Below are 17,529 nucleotides of genomic sequence, written 5' to 3' on the forward strand. Positions count from 1 at the left end.
AATATATTCTAGTTCACTATAAAAAGGGCTAACGTCGAAGACTACCGTGGGAACAGCGTCGATCTCAGGTTCCCAGACTGCTACGTGCTTGCGCCATATGCAGGGACGAAGGTGCCATATAGGAGGCGGAGTCCGGCGGAATGGTGCGACAACGGGAGGGATATTGCGAGCGGTTCGACGATTATGATTGGCCGAGATACAGTGATCAGATTCCCCAGTCTAGTCCCCTAAGGTAGACGACTGTTGTAAAGGCGGACTCCTTTGGTGCAGGAGTGGGCTGACGTGTACTGATGTGAACCAGACGTTTAATATGCTCCTACATGAAGTGGGCTTCCGTAACTGAAGCCAGTGTAAATAATGTAAAATGAACCCTTTTTCCGGCATTCCTACTACCGGACGTACTCATCCCTGTGCCGGGTGGACCCCTGGCTTAAACGCTACCTCGAGCCGCAACAACCGCCATGTCCGCAGGCAGCCGCTTCGACATGGGTTTGTGTTCGGCCAAAGCTTCAAATTGGCGACCTTAGAGATCCTGCCTGAAGCGTGCAACGACGAGGGACAAGTGCGAGGGCCTCTTTATCAGGCCGGCTGTAGTTTCGCTCCGTTGCGACTAAACTCGACGCGAACGTGATAGGTAGCTCCACTTCTCATGCCTTCAGCTGAGTAAAAACTGCGGCAAGGCCGTACTGCGATAAATTCGTGTAAGCTTCCTATGCATGATAAAAATGGGCAAACGTTTCCGCTGATTCCAGCAGCGCCTTGCTTTTGCAGAAGGCTTCCTCTTGCAGATAGCGTCCGTGCCCACGGTGCGCCTGGCGCTAGAAAGGAGTTGAGCGGTTGAGATATTTCTGACGGTCTCGGTATGAACTTGCGAAAAAATTTATTAATTCCCATGTAACTTTGAGGCGTCTTGACGTCCTGTTGTCTTGGGGCGGAGAGAACAGCTTCGACAGCCTTAGCGCTTGGCTGAAGCTGATCTCCAGTTATGGTGCGGCCTGAATATACTCTACATAGTACTTCATAAACTCGCACTACTTCGGCTTCAAGCAAAGGCCTGCTGCCTGAAGACGCTTGAGAACTTGGCAGACATTCTTGCATTGATGTTCATCATTTGCGCGACTTATAGGAGAATGTCGTCAAAATATACATCCACATGAATCAAGCCGCTCCGCAAATTGTCAATGCATTTCGTGATGAATCAACGCCAGGGCTTACAGGACGCTGAACGGGAGCCTTGCGAATTCAAAAAGGACATTCATTCAGCGTGTTGATAGCGACCAGTTCTTACGACTGTATTCCAGTGAACCTCTTGGTATGCATATTTTATATCAGGCTTTGTGAGCTTCGATCCTCCAACCTGCTTCACAAAACGCTAATAAATTCTCAGAATTCAGTAGCTTTCATTGACTGTCACTGGATCGATAGTTACCTTGGAATTGCCACACAGGCGGATGCTCCCGACATTTTTCATGACCGGGACAAGAGAAGATGTGTACTGCGCTGTTTTTACTGGGCGTATGATTCCATCCCGTTACAAAGACCTCATTTACTTTATCCTCATATTTTGTTGAGCAAAAAAGAAGTGGGCGGGTCTTGAAAAATGTTTTGAAGTGGGCGGGTCTTGAAAAATGTTTTGCCAATTCGTGAAATACAATTTTTGCCAACATTCCCCTCAATGTTCACAGACTTCTGGACAAGAGCTCACTGAGCTGCTCGACCAAATCTGTGACAGAATCGACTGCGATCACGCCGTGGGGTATCGAAATACTGTACCACAAAGCTTGCTTCGAGTCTCTGTCGAGCAGCGCGTGAGATGTTCCGTTGACCATGAATAAGTGTAAATTTGACTCATGTGGACCCAGCTCCGAGGCTGCAGTCATCTTGCGATGTACCGAAGTCAGTTCTCCAGGATAGCTTCTCAGTAGTACTTCATTGCGCTTCAGCGATGACGCAGAAAACAAGTCTTTAAAGTTGTCTTCGCGTACGTTGGAGACGATCACACCGGTATGTTTTTCCATGATGTGAGGAATGTTGCTCTCGACGACTTCGGCCTGCATGAGCTCTGTTACTTTTGCTCGCAGCCACCACACGGTGTACTCGTTCTTCCTTTCACTGCACTATTCCCAGGAAGGTCATACATCTTGTGCACGGGACGAGACAATGTCTGATCCGACGCGTCCGAGTTTGCGGCCTTCCCCACTCTTGCAAATTGTCCTCGTTAGCCTCATTTAAAACAGTTGCTAACATACTGCCGACACCAGGACGATTGGTGCCTTCCCACGAAACACGCAAGCAGCTATTTGATGTCTAAAAGATGTCTTGAACGGCTAATTCAAAAGCCTAGTAGCTGTCTTGATCAAGACATTTTGTAGCCATGGACGTCTAGAAGTACTTCAGTAAGCCCTGCTAACGTTACGCTAAAAGTTGGCTAATGAACAGCTTGACAAGAACAACTGAAGACTTTTATTAGACATTCCCTCAAATTTTTGCGGCAGCTGTTACAGTAACACGACGTTTGCCCACAGTTACAATTTATTTTAAACGAGGCATGGACATCAGAAAAAAGAAAGTTTATATTGTCGGATAGAGTGATGCAGAGGTAGTTTTTCCAGATGTGAACCATGGGTATAGTGTAGTACAGCCTCATTGGTCAATTTGTGCTTTTAATTAGACCAATCAATTGAATGCCACCTGTCAGAATTATTTTGCAAATAAAACGATCTGTATTGTATGCTGATATAATTCCAATGTTCACTCATTGACCTAAACAAGAACATCGCTGCATGAAACACGTCATTATTGACAAAACTTCGCCCTGCTGGGTCTCCACCAAATTGAAATAGTTTCTAGCAAAGAAAAATTTTGTCAGTGATGCTGCAGTTCAGGCAAAAATTACATCCTTGTTTCAGCTACAGGGGGCACAACAGCCTTACACCAGTATACGAAACAGAACACTGCGCTGCAATGAGTTAAAAAATAAAGGATAGTACACATCTGGAAAAACACTCTGCGAACCACTCTAACTAGCAATATAAATATATTTTTTCTGATGTCCATGCTTCATTTAAAAGTAAATTGTAACTTACTTTCTGGGTACCTCTTGTAAGGTAGCGCCACATGCTTGCACAGCATCGCGCAGAAATAATGGCGAGTTCTTCAGCATACCATCCATTATTGAATTCCTTGTATGTTGCATGTTACAAGAACTGAAAGATAAATCATAATATGCTGTTATTTTTTTTTTCATAAACTGTATGATGAGCTTTTCATGCATAAAAGGTGATTGCAAGCGAAAATGCAGCAAGGCATCAACTTCACACCATGTCACATACTCATACTTTATTACCTAATAAATTAGAAAAGATGCAGAAAGTGTAATTAACAAGAGTGACAAATAGCAGCAAAGGTGATCATGGATAAATCTTGAAGATGATTGCCGCTGCTGCCAGAGTAGGCCAGCCTTCGTAGGAGAGCAACTGGCTGCCCACAAAAGCTTGCTGTCACAGGCCACGCGTGACGGTTCTTGTAGACATAGGAAAGCAATACCTGCACAGAACAGGAAAAAAAGGGCAAGGGAAGAAATGGGAATGTTGAAATTGGAACTTCAATTAGCAATGTGTGCTAAGTAAGAAGTTTGGCTCACATTAAAACTAAATTTAAGCACTCCCATTTCTCTTAAATTACGGGTATCTTAAGGTATGTATGCAATGATGTTTAAAATGACTAGTATATTTCCTATCATAGGAAGCCAACAAACACTGACACCAAGGACAACATAGGGGAAATTACTTGTGCTTAATAAATTAAATAACGAAACGATAAATTAATGGAAATTAAAGTGGATGAAAAAACACCTTGCCGCAGGTGGGAACTGAACCCACAACCTTCGCATTTTGCGTGCTATGCTCTACCAATTGAGCTACAGCGGCGTCATTTTCCCATCCACTTTCTTGGGTATTTATGTGTCCTAGTCGAACGCTGGGAGTGTTAGCCAGCGCCGCAACTCAGAGACCTTGTTCCTGGCATATAGTCATTAAGTTGCATAGCAGAGTCAAAGTCAGCCTTTAATTTATTGTATGGTGTTTTGTGGCTAAAAAGCCACTTATCAACCTGTCAAACAAGTCTGAGAAGCTTCCTGCAAAATATAATCAGTTTAAAACAATGATTCACTCTGCAGGTAAATGATGTACTAACTTAATTAAAAAGTTAAATAGCGTTTTATATTGTTGAACTAAAAGCAAGTTTGGCATTTTGCACTGCCTAGCTGTTGCCTTTCTTTCAAACTTAAACATGACACAGTACAGAGTAAGCAGGTAGCATGCAAAGGAGGACTGGTGATAAAGTAGTGTTCCAAAGCAACAATCCTAGCTGGATCAATCACTTTGTTGATATATTTTCATGTGACCCCAATTGGCTTCGGGCAATACCTCACACAAATGACGCAACACCTTGGATGATGCATCATACAAAGTTGAATGTATCTCATGATGTGATCAAACAATAACATTGCCCACTGACTTGGAAGTGTTAGCATGCTGTTTGCGTGAGAAAGTGCAAAGTGATTCATATAGGTGGCAAATTCATCAGTGTATCTATAGCCTCAGGTAATTCTGAGCATCTGAGAAGCCACTGCACACAAAAAGGTGTATTCAAGTAATGGTCCATGCAGAATAATTGCCCACCTAGTGAAAAGGCAAATGTGGCAGGCTAATGGCCCAGGGCAAATAGATTGACAAATTCTGATAACACCTCCAATGATGTTATTGAAATAGGTGATAAAAAACATCACAGGTAAAATTGCAGTTATGACAAAATTTTAAAAGCACCTCTGCAAACTGCTGGAACCCTCAGCATCATGCCTGTTCTACACGCACATATGTTGCAGCGCAATCTATATCTCAGACGCAGGCACCTCCACAGATCACTTTGTGATCTCCTCACAATAAGGTTAAAAAACAGTCTGGCACAAGCTACTTGATGTGATTCACTTTGCAAGCGCCAGCCAAGTGCTGATGGTGGTAGAGCGAAATTGAAGTTTGTCCTTGTATGGAAGCCTTGGCCCATGTTTTATCAATTCTAGCGGCAAAGCACACCTTTTACAGCACACATAAATTTTAAATTATACTGCTTGCTGATGCTGTACAGTAAGTTCCTGTAAAGAAACTAAATCACACAGAAAACATTTAGAATACCAAACTAATCAAATACTGGCTTGAATACATTTGTGCATTAGGGAAGCAAGGTGTAATGTACACTGTTGTAGAAAATTTTTACTCATGTATGGAATACTTCTATGACACAGTAGAGTTAATTTGTGAGTTCTTACATAGCAATGACTACCTACAGGTAAATTTTGTAAGGCTTAGGGAAACTAATTATTAGTAGAACTGTGTATGTACACTGGCACTGAGAAATTGGTTATAATAGTGGCAGCTTATAATAGACCAGTGCAAAAAAAAATGGCCATTTGTGAGACACCAACTAGCTATTTTACCACGAAGCGCTCCCTGGCCTTAACCCATATAAAAAGCACTGGGAGGACCAGAGAGGGTGCAGTACATTGGCTTACACTGATCATGATGAGGTCCCGTCATCCAGCTAGTGCCAAAGTACAAGAAGGATGTCAAGCCGTCTATAGAGTGAAAGGGACAAAATAAGATAGCATCAAGTCAGTTGAAAGGCAAATTTGCAATTACAAATAAGGTGACCCGGTCACAGTCATTCATTAATAAATGCCAAGCTGTCGTGATTTCTCTCCCAGATGAAGCACCTACTAGGTTAAAGGTTTTGCTGCTTATTTAGAACAAAACACAAGTGAAATTTGTACATCAGCAGACGATTTAATTTGGAATTGTATAGATGAAGTGAACAGTGCAGTTATATTTTTTTGTTTTGCTATAAAGTGGGAACGCTACAAACTGCATAGTCACTGACACACACGCGCGCACACGCAAGAACAAAAGGACACAAAATAGGGCGAGTTCAGTCTGGTTCAGCATCACAGCCAGCGCGTCGTCTTCGAATGCACTCCTTTCGGTTGGCTCGTGCTACGTTAACCACAGGCTAACAAGCAGGGCAAAGTTCTGACTGTTGTTGCGCAAGTCGTGGAGCGCGGTAGTGCTGAACGGCTGAACACAAGCAGAACCCTCGTATAAAAGTAATGACGAAAACTCGCAGGGCAGAATAGCCCATGTATCAAGAATTGACGCGGGTAACACCTAAATATATTCACATTGTTGACGAAAAACGAAGTGCAATGTATTTAACTTACCGGAAAAAGTGTTATCCGAACGTGCGACGTACAAAGACGCACCGAGACACGAAGGCGGCGAACGCAGATCCCGCCATTGTGGTAGTAAGCCGTCGGCGAAAACACGCAATACAGCCGATGTCACGAAGCACTGATGCAAAACACACGGCACAGAGCATCAGCACAGCTAATTGACTCCAGTTAATATCCAGTATAAATGTACAGAACGGCTTAGAATGACGCACAACTGGATAACGAACCCACGACCGAGACATCGCGGGCGACAATGGCCGTTTTTTCAAGCTTCCTGCCTCCCAGTGTTTCCAGCACAGAATGAGATGTCCGACAAATTTGGATTGTGCCGCCGAAGTGATCGCAGCGCGGTGGCTCTGTGACACCGCTGTGCAACACCGGCGTTTCGCTCCTGCTGCTGTAAATACCTGCTGTGCGAGCATAGAATGGTTTCCAGGCGTCGTGTGCGCGCCCCGTATGGAAAACAACAACACGCCCTTGATTGTTGAAGTTCTGGTGTGAAATTATTTAATATGAAAGCCAATTAACTTATGTTGCTACCAACAAGTTCGATTTGTCTGTGGCGTCTTTTATTCGCTAACGCCGACGGCCGACGGTAACCGCACATTTAACACGTCGTTTGGCATTTTATGCACTTTTAGACAAAAAGATCTGGAAAAGTTCTTGGGTTAGACATTCTGAATGCGTTTACCAAAACAGACTCTAGTGACACCAGTAGTGGGTTTTGCCGCAGATAGAATATATACTAGCATATTCCAAGTGCTGAGGTTATGTTTAGAAGAAATTCTATTTTCAGTCTTATCATAGACCAAGACGTCTATAGCCGTTTGTAGCCGTTTCAAGAAGTTTTTAAGAGGTTCTGTGTTTCGTGGGTAATTACCGCTGCAGAGACCACATTCCTGGTGCGGCACTCTTTCTTTAGATAGTCTGACAAAGTATTTACACGCAAGCGTAGCTGGCCAGCTCTTCAAATCGATGGTGTGTGTCTGATGCCACCAAGCAAGCGAACAAGGAAAGCGCCTAGAACCTGGACGCCTGGAGAAAATCGCGCACCAGGGACAGTACGAAGGAGCGCGCCAGCGCGCGGCAAAGTACCGCCATCTAGAGGAGTGTGTAAGTAGTATTGAGCGAAGTGTACATGAAACCATGGCGAAGCGTCGCGAAGGAGGAAGGTGGGCGGATGCGCGCTGGGTTGACCTTTTCTGGCATTTGCTACTAGTTTTCTTTGCAATGCATACGTAGTGGGTTCGTCTCGTCTAACGTCGTCCTCGCGCGCAGTACGCTGTGTGTGCGAGTGAAAGCGTGCGACGGTGAGCCGACTGTGGCAGCTCAATCTCACGTGCGCAAGGGGAGGAATGCCGTCGGACGCATTGCCGTCGGACGCATTGCACCATGACACCGAGGGGGGGATGGAGCGGGGGCGCTGTATTTGGGCAGCGCTTTATCTTGAAAGTGATCTGCTTTGGGGGGCACAGTCTAGGTGGACCGACAGCTCGTAGCTTTGCGTGCACTGTGTTCTCATCGCTGAGTTTGCATTGAAACGATAAGCAGTACCAAGGTCCTTCGCTCGCTGCTGCTGCCGCGATTCCTCACGCCAGCGTTTCGACAGCCAGCGTCCGTGGTCATCGAGTGCGGACACTTGCTGTTTGCCTGTGCGCGCTGACACCACGCTAGGTAATTTAAATAGTAAGTGAATGTTTACAGCAGGGCGTTCTATTTCGGCGGCTGCTGCGTATGGCGCGGCCGTGCGAGCCCTGTCTTGAATACGATCTGTGATCAAGTAAAACTCTTGCTTGGGCTAGTTGGTTCATGCTTGAAGTAGTAAAGGCAAGGCGCAGAAGACCAGGACTCAGGAAGAACAACACAAACGCTGGCGCTGGTCCTGTCGTTTGTGTTCTTCTTCCTGAGTCCTGGTCTTCTGCGCCTTGCCTTTACTACTTCAAACGATCTGTGATGCGGACAGTGTAGGTATCTCTATGGTGTAGCCGTCAAGACGCACCGAGGGACGATAGCGTCGGATGTGCTATACGCTCGCGCGTCACCCGCGTTCACGAAGTGAAACGTCACTGTAACTTTTTTGTTTCTACCACACTTGCAGACGCAGTTTTGGTGGCACAGCATGTCAGAGTCCTTTTTCGCAGCTTCTCTGGCTATAATTAATTCCTGGCCACATCATCAATTCCAGTCGGCGAGTATGCGTTCCAGTGTCTTCAATATCCACGAATGTGCACGGGCTCAATTCCGAGGCGCGGGAATCATCCTGTAACTACCAGAGCGAGCAGCTCGCGAGTGCTGCGTCATCTGTGAGTGCACGCTTCTTGAGGCTGAGTTAGCGAGCGCAAAGGCCTCTCTAATCATGCTGTTCATGGTGTAGCGAGCATCAAACGCGGGGCGCTCACGCGCCACGATTGTCGGTGTTCGCACAACGCCTGCACTCCAGTCCGCCGCTTGCTTCGGCAGCACATATATTGTGCTAGCTATTGCGCGTGTCTAAGCGGTGTTAGGAATGGCCTGCCGAGGTGGCAACGTGCAAGTTATTTCAGCCCGATGCACATGTTTCGATCCACCCGCGGTGGTGGCGCCCTTCAGAGAACCAGCGAGGACAGCGCTAACCAACCATGAACTTCAGAGAACTGCGGACAACCAGCAGCCACGCGACGGGGGTCAGCCCAGGGGAGTTCTCGAGGGGAGGTAATTAGCGGAACCTCCCCATGCGCTTTTCGAGACACCAGACAATGGACCGCGGCGGAGGCCACTGTGCGAGCTCCGCTCTGGAATTTAGAGGCGCCGGCTGAGGTCGGGCGTGACCACCTAGCTACGGGGACGCAGGACAATGGACACCACGACGACTGCGCTGCAAAGGTCGTCTGCCCGCGGAGGGGGCACTGAAACCTGTGTGTGCGTGTGTGTGTCTGTAAAACGTCCCGCAGAGAGGTAAAACGTCCCGCTGAGAGGCGGCTTGTTTACGCTGACGTCGAACGTTTTTCCTCACCTAGGGATCTAGGGAACACGAAGTGTTTAAAAACGGCTGTTGGTTGGCTGCTAAGGTGCTCGTCGTCATGCTCTGTGCTCGTCAATGTACTCTTGAGCTGTGTGCTCGCTTGCTGTATGCTTCGTCTTGCGGGCTCCATTTGGGAGTCACGCTAGACTGTGTAAATGTATCCCATGTTCAAATGTAAATAATGTAGATAAATCCTGCTCGCCTAAGTCCCGACGAAGAGTCAAGGTCCTCCCTACAGCTACGACTGCCAAATCCAATAACTGGTTGGCAGCGGTGGAATCGGCCTACGGCTCCTAGATCGGCCTACAGCTCGTAGATCGGCCTACGACTCGGAGACAGCAACGGCAGCTAACGGACTTTGGCACATGGTGACCGACCGGTATCCTGATCAAGTTGGAGGCGATTTGGCATTGACCACCTCTTGCAACTGACTAAGTACGGCGGAGAAGGACTGGTGATATGGTGCTGCTTCAGTGGGTAAACTTTGGTTTTGGCTGTGAGATTTACCAAGCTTCAATTTCTCTGTGTTTTTGGATTTGATTCGCTGGGGATCTATTACTTGTGTTTTGATTTGCGTGGGTATCGCAGCAAGTATTGTGTGACAGCAGAGCCAAAGCTTAAAGTAGCGACCATGGTCCTAATGTGTTTGATGAGAGCTAACATGGTGTGGTTGTGTGAGGAGATCAAGGTAGACGTACAGGAGGACTTGAAGGAATCAGAGATTCGTAAAACCATTTTGCAAAGTGCAATGATTTTAAATTCATAGAACAAATGGGCAAACGAATTCTAAGCAAAATAAAGGAAAGGGAATCAATCAGGCAAGAACGCCAAGAGCGTGAGCAAAAACGTAAAGAGCTTGAAAAAGAAATGGCAGCAGTGAAGAAGCAAATAGGGGATTTGCAGCAGTTAAACGCACGAAGAAAACAGCGGCTTTAGAAATCTGTATGCTGGACGCATCGAAAGTGGGAAGAAGCAGATAGCAGATTTTGCTCAAAAGACGAGAGAAGGAGTAGCACCTGCGAGATTAGCAGCGCGTTCATAAGTGAACTGGAAGTGCTAGCAGGTCGTTAAAGGCCAGAGTGAGAGCGACGAGGTGTTGTGCCAACAGAGGACTGTAGAGACAGCTAGGCCAGCTGCGAACAAATTGGCACAGTTACCGCGCGTGTGCGTCGCCTGTAATGTTAGCGAGGTTGCTAACGAGGTAGAGAGTACTGCTGACCCGACAGACGCGAGCACCCATGTCGAGCCAGATCTGCGTGTCGAAGTGCCAGCTGGACGATGCAGTTGAGGGTAGTTCGCAGGATTGCGAGCTCCGTAGCTCAAGGGAAGACCACTGCATTGTTCAGGGATCGGTGCAGCTCTCCGCCAGTCTAGGTAGCCACGAGAGCGATGATTTAGTTAGGAATCATTCAGACTGTGCGGGTAAGAGACCGATCCGGGCCGACGAAAGGTGTACCGGCCAGCACGAGGCACGAGAAGGTGGCATCAGAAAGACTTCAAAGACAAAGCACCGTAGAAGGAAGCGCGGTAAAGATCAGAATGCGGTGAGTAGTACAGCGCCGCCAAAGAAAGCGATAGACGCAAAAAGGCCTGGCGCGAGGAAAAGAAAGGTTCGGTCGTCATTCACGATGTTGGCGCATCAAACACGTTCGAGCCACCGGTCAAAGAGAGACCGAGAAGCATGTTCTGCACGGACGCGGACAAAGGGCACGGGGCGGTTACGTTCCTCGTCGTTTCGTCGTTCTTTTCGGATAGCAGCATGTAGTGCGAAGGAGCGCAAGGTGGCAAGACGAGATGAGGTGGTAGGGAGTCGTGACGCATGTCAGTCGAGTTCGTGATGAAAGCGTGGCGCCAGGACGCAAATCGGCCAGAAACTGTAACGTGTTGAAGGAGCTGCTAGTGTGTCGGCCCTTTTGATGTTTCGGGGTAGCCAGAATAGCTTTTGAACCGCGACCACCTCGAGTACGGCTCAAAGTATGAGTCAGACGCAAACGTTTGGAACGGTAGGCCAAGAGAGCTTCCGTAGAAGTAAAACGTGGTGTGTGTATGTTTTTTTTTTGAACATTTTGAAAATTTTCGCGATTTAAGACTAAGATTTCTTTCAATAAGTAAGGTATAAGATTTATGTTTTGTTCGAGAAGCTCGGATACTTGAAAGAGGCGTTTTGTGTAAACCTTTAATTTCGCGAGGAGTTAATTAATGAGTAGATAGGCTTTCTTTTTTTGTGTGTGAGTAACCTGAGTGTCAAGGTTATCGTTGAGAGGCCTATGGTAACGCGCGTGTGTATTAGTTAACCTCTTTTTTACGTGTTTTTTTAATTTTCCGAGGTTAAGCGCGTAGGTTTTCAGTAAGTGCATCATTTGCACTGGGAAGAGCTCTTAGGTCCATTAGCGCGTGTCCTGTGCGGACGGAAGGAAGCAGAAGGTTTATGACTGGGTTGCTCGTGTGTGTCGAGGGCAGCCGTATTCTGACTTCTCTTGTACGTGTGCGTAGAGCTAGTTATTAGAAGACACATTTGTTTAAAGGTTCCTCTATGTTGCGTAAGTTACGCAAGTTTGGTTGTTCGTTTAAGGAACGTGTCCTGTATGGACTAAATAAAGGAACAAGTGTGAGTAAGCGTGATGAAACGTTTGCGTACGACGCAAGTACGCGTTCTGAATAGGGACCACAAAGCTTGCGCGATTGTGATTACGTGCCTGTGGAGTTGACCAGACTGTTCAGTGGCACAAGTAAGTGCGATAAGTACGCCACTGCGATAGGGTAAGAACAGGCTGTTCGTGAACTTAGGCTGCTTAAGTTATGTTTGGGTATTGGCATTTGAGAGCCTTCGGTTTAGTTCTGCGTAAACCTTTGCTCTTGTGCAGCACGACAGTCAGATCTGGTTAAACTCAGGGGGACCGTGAACGCTCGCTTTGGAGGCACAAAATTTTGGGGAAAAATAGTTAGGTGGCTTGCATTAAAATTTTGATAGGAAGCCTGGTGGGTTAACAGCTGATTCCGGGCGTTTGCACGCTGAGTGGTATTGTGTTGCGGGGATCGACTCTTCTGTGCCAGTTGTTGTGAGATGGTTGAAGGCATTCCAAGTGCGCAGGGGTTGCAGAGAGCAAAGCCATCGTCTTGCTCGCCAGCCATTCTCTTCCTGCCCAGCGGTTGCCAGCACTGGCCAGGCGAGATTTTCCGGGCCATGGAGGAGCTGTTAGGAATGGCCTGCCGAGGTGGCAACGTGCAAGTTATTTCAGCCCGCTGCACGTGTTTCCATCCACCCGCGGTAGTGGCGCCCTTCAGAGAACCAGCTAGGACAGCGCTAACCAACCATGAACTTACTTCAGAGAACTGCGGACAACCGGCAGCCACGCGGCGGGGGTCAGCCCAGGGGAGTCCCCGAGGGGAGGTAATTAGCGGAACCTCCCCCTGCGCTTTTCGAGACACCAGACAATGGACCGTGGCGGAGGCTACTGTGCGAGGTCCGCTCTGGAATTTAGAGGCGCCGGCTGGGGTCGGGCGTGACCACCTGGCTACGGGGACGCAGGACAATGGACACAACGACGACTGCGCTGCAAAGGTCGTCTGCCCGCGGAGGGGGCACTGAAACCTGTGTGTGCGTGTGTGTGTTTGTAAAACGTCCCGCAGAGAGGCGGCTTGTTTACGCTGACGTGAAACGTTTTGCCTCACCTAGGGATCTAGGGAACAAGAAGTGTTTAAAAACGGCTGTTTGTCGGCTGCTAAGGTGCTCGTCGTCGTGCTCTGTGCTCGTCAATGTACTCGTGAGCTGTGTGCTCGTTTGCTGTATGCTTCGTCTTGCGGGCTCTATTTGGGAGTCACGCTAGACTGTGTAAATGTATCCCATGTTCAAATGTAAATAATGTAAATAAACCCTGACGCCTAGTTCCTCCCAAGTTCCTCTCTACGACCTTCAACTCCTTCAAATGTTGGCAGCGGCGAGATCGTCCGACAACTCCTACAACTGGTAACAGCGGTGGGATCGTCTGACAACTCTAATAGCGGTTAGTAAGGACCCACAGGGCGCTCTTATAATATAGCTCAAGTCGCCGCCACAGATCAGGGGTACAGAAAGTGGATGCAACGGCAAGACAACGCGTCTCACTGTAATTGATTTTATGCTAAATCATTTTCCATATAACATAAAAGTGTTAATCTTATTCTTTTCTTGATAAATAATTTATCGTTCATCGTAAAACTGCATGCTGTTGAAAGTGCCCAGGAAGATAGAGTAAATCGCAAAACAGGTGCAATCACATGTATACACTGCACTCCTGTAATGCTGTAGTATGCCGACGAGAACCCAACACGGCGACCTGCCTGCAAGCTGTGCCAAGAAGCTGGCACATTGCAGGAGTGCATCGATAGAACATGTAGTTTACAGGACGCCTACCGGAAACGCATATCTTCCTGGATAAAGCCGGTATAGACGCATTTTGCCGATCCACCATGACCTGCTGTAATATGATGTAGATTTATAGGGAGCATTGTCATGCTCACTGCCTGGTCCCATACCTAACAAAAAAATGGCTTGCTCGGCCTTACAAATTTGTCATTAGTAGAAGAATTGGTTAAAGAGTTCAGATAATAATTTAGTTTAATTTCTATTATCGAACGATCATCATTTCCATGGTTCAACGTTCTGCTGAAGCATCTAAATAATGGAAAAAACCACAGTTCCTGACAGCTAAACGATCCAATAGTCCGTGCGCTTGGGCTAAGTACTGCGCTACAAAAAAGGAGATAAAGCACCAGGTTCATTGCTCCAAAAAAAAAAATCACTTTATTCTTACACCCTACCATCCTTGTTACGCGATAAACCTAAGCAATTCTGAAAAGTCTCTTGCCCCCCCCCCCCCCGTATTTGAATGCTAACAGACGGAAAAAATAAACCAATACCTTCACAAAATGTCGCCAATTTCTTAAGATAGTACTTTCTGTTCGGTTTTTACAATAGGTCACGATCCTGAGACACCCGATTTTAAATTCTTTGATCATGACAGGCCATAGATAACTTTCGAACCTAACGGTATCGCGAGTCATTGACGCCCTCCCAATATCTTCTTCAGCCAGCATCGACGGTACTAATTCAAAAGTGTTTAAGAACACCAGAAATTTATCACACACAATTCTGTCTTGAGCTTTGCCAGCAATCTCTTTCATGTGTCGTTGTTCCTGCAGACTGGAAAATAGGTAACACTATCCCTGTCCCCCCAAAAAGCGAACAATTCAATCTGTTCGAATCACCGTTCAACTTATTTAACTTGCGTCTGTTTGTAGATTATCGAACACATAATTTACTCTCACACCGTCGAATGTTTAGTTACTGAACAATTCTTTCGCCCTGATCAGCATGGCCTTAAGCATAACGCCTCTTGCGAAATACAGCTCGCACTTTTTATGCACGACATAGGCTACAGTCTAGACAAACACATCAGTAGATGCTCTATTCCTATAGTCATTGAGAAAGCCTTTGATAAAATTCCACACCATCGTCTGTTCCTGAAGCTTTTCCACCTAAACGTTAATACTCCCGTACTCAACTGAATAAAAACATTTCAGATAGGTCACCCGCAGATTGTCCATTGCAACAATTATCCTTCCCTTCCTGCCCCCGTTCTCCCAGGCGTTCCCCAAGGTACCGTCCTGGGCCCTTTCCTCTTTTTGATTTATAAAATTAACCTAGTTAAATGCACTCAGTCCCAAATCCGATTGTTTGTCAAGGACTTCGTCCTCTATCGTCCTATACACAGCACTCCCGATCAACTAATCCTGCAATCCGATTTAAACTGCCTGAAATCTTGGTGTGATTCATGGATAATGTTCCTTAATGTCTCCAAAACTGTGTATATTCCCCTTCACTGCAGGCAGTCCTGCCTGCGCCCAACATGTAACATTAACGGCTCCAAAATTCCCTGTTGTGCTAACTTCAAATACTTAGGCATTAACTTTACTTCAGACTTATCCTGTTCCTCGCACATGTCGCCTATCGTAAACAATGCTAATCGCGTACTCGCATACCTGCAGACGACTTGCCCCTCCCTCCGTTAAAATACTGCTCTACAAAACCTTAGTTCGCCCAAAACTAGAATATTCTCCGAAGCTATGATTACCTGATTATGATTTTCTTACTCTGATTACTCTTACTTCAATAGCGTCGCCGCATTTGAATCCAGAGCTTCTCTTGAACCCTTGCTCTGCCGACGCAAGGTCTCTCGTCTCTGCCTTTATCATAAGTACTGTCATACTTCACGTGCGCCTTTCATAACCATTACCTCTTATCGCAGCTCTCACCGCATAAATCATTATAAAGCTGTTTACCCACCATCAGCACGCTCCTCGACGCACTTGAACTAATTCTTCACCCAAACAGCACAGGACTGGAACGCATTACCCGTCAACGCCGTAGATTACACCAAAAACATGGAATTCAAGGACATAATTGAATATCTCATCAAGTGATTTTGCTCACACCTCAGGTAATACCCCTTTTATCGAGAACCCCCCTCCCCACATTTCAGGATATAAATAAATAAATACATAAATAAATAAATAATCAAATAACTAAATAAATAAATAAATAAATTTTTAGGGTCGTACGTATAACGAAAAACTATTCCATTATGACTATATTACAATCTCCTGACGTCAAATTTACATTACCGCCGACGCAAGCGTCGAACGGGGACCTGCAGCGTTGTTTGAACAGCCCAATAAAACAATCGCATCGTTAAGAGGAAGCTTTAGCTTGGGCCCAACTCCGACGCGACCTATTCAAATACACGTAAAACGCAAAAACGTTTTTCTGAGATAACCCCTGGACCAATTTTATTGAAATTTGTTGCATTTGAGAAATAAAGATAAATTCTAGTGACTGCCGCAAGCGGAATGTCGATTTAGTACCTGCATTTTGTAAAAAGAATTTTCAAAGATTCGAAGTTCGAAAAAAATTGAAGCACAATGTTTACAAATTAATAGCTCTGCATTAAGAACAGATATCGCGGTTATGTAAACGGCAGCCATTAGATCATCACAAATTTGATATGTTAATTTTAATCTTACATGAATTTGTTACGTTGTGTACAAGGGTTCTGCGAAAGCTCTATTTCCATATTATAAAATTTTTTAGGATTTATGTATAACATATCAATCTTGTCCGCTTTAGATGTACTCTTAGATGCAATTCCCGGAATTGTCATATCATTTTTCTTTGCTGAGTTAGAGAGTTGTAAACTTGATAGTTTCGTTTTCTTAAAATTTTTTATTTTTGTCAATTTTTAATAAAAATTGACGACCTAAATCAAAAATCCGAAATCATCAGTTACTAGATTTTAAGTTTTTTCTTTTGAATGTAACAAAACTTGTCAAATTTGCTGCAGCGGTTGCCGAGAAAAACGAATTCTACTTTTACGCGCATTTAGATAGGAGCACTCCAGCTAAAGCTTCCTCTTAAGGTCACTTTTGTTTGTTTTGATAAGCAAATATCATTGCTTATCTCGACAGGTGCTTTTTGTATAATTGGCTTACAAGCGGCGAGGAGCGCGCACGAGTGGAGAGGATTTCGGTGGGTCCGAGCGAGCGCAATGAAAGTTGACCGGATGAGGAGGGCGGCACCATCATCTGCGATTGGTCTGCTTCCCCTTGCTTAGCTTGCGGAGGCTAGTCAAAAATAGCGGTGGCGTGCAACGGATGGTTAAATAAATCACTGATGTGGATCCTTACCAAGGAGGAATTGGCAAAGGGATGTATACGTTCCGAAAGGGCTCTACAACGGTATACTGCCACCAACTTTTTTTTTATTTATAAGCTGGGAAAACCATTGTCGCCGGCAGCTCCAAGTCGCCAGTTCCAGAGTGATCGGTTGGCGGCCATGTTTAATTCCTTTCGGAACGGAACAGCCTCCGGCTATTCCGAAAAAAAAAATATCAGTTTTGTTCGGCATATTAATGCATCTTTAGCCTGTACGTCACTGAGTCGTGGTGCGGTTTCGCGGTTTTGTGACGTCACGTGACAGACAGGCGAAATGGGCGCAGCCTGAAAAATGTTGACCAATAGCGTAGGGCTCATGGCAAATAAGGCGTACAATCGTAAATAACTGCCGCAACTCTCTCCAACCGTCTATTTGTATCACGTCACCCTAATACGAACATTCCTTGTTCATTCATCAAACTGCTAATGCATGAGCGTTCTCATCTCATCTTTGAACAAGGTTATTTGCCCTTCTCTGCTTCATTTCAGGGTAATG

At 45.9% G+C, this 17,529-nt stretch overlaps 1 long non-coding RNA gene and 1 other non-coding gene across 2 annotated transcripts; both read right to left on the reverse strand.

Moving 5' to 3' along the window:
- Positions 1-3,324: 3,324 nt before the first annotated feature.
- Positions 3,325-5,740, reverse strand: LOC142571423 (uncharacterized). Its single transcript, XR_012825875.1, has 2 exons — positions 5,570-5,740; positions 3,325-3,546 (listed from the first exon to the last, which is right to left on the reverse strand). It is a non-coding gene; the product is annotated as an uncharacterized LOC142571423 (long non-coding RNA).
- On the reverse strand, positions 3,857-3,929 carry TRNAL-CAA (transfer RNA leucine (anticodon CAA)). Its single transcript has one exon. It is a non-coding gene; the product is annotated as a tRNA-Leu (tRNA).
- Positions 5,741-17,529: the final 11,789 nt, after the last annotated feature.

This window comes from Dermacentor variabilis, chromosome 1 (genome assembly GCF_050947875.1).
Source record: "Dermacentor variabilis isolate Ectoservices chromosome 1, ASM5094787v1, whole genome shotgun sequence".
Lineage (NCBI taxonomy): Eukaryota > Metazoa > Arthropoda > Arachnida > Ixodida > Ixodidae > Dermacentor > Dermacentor variabilis.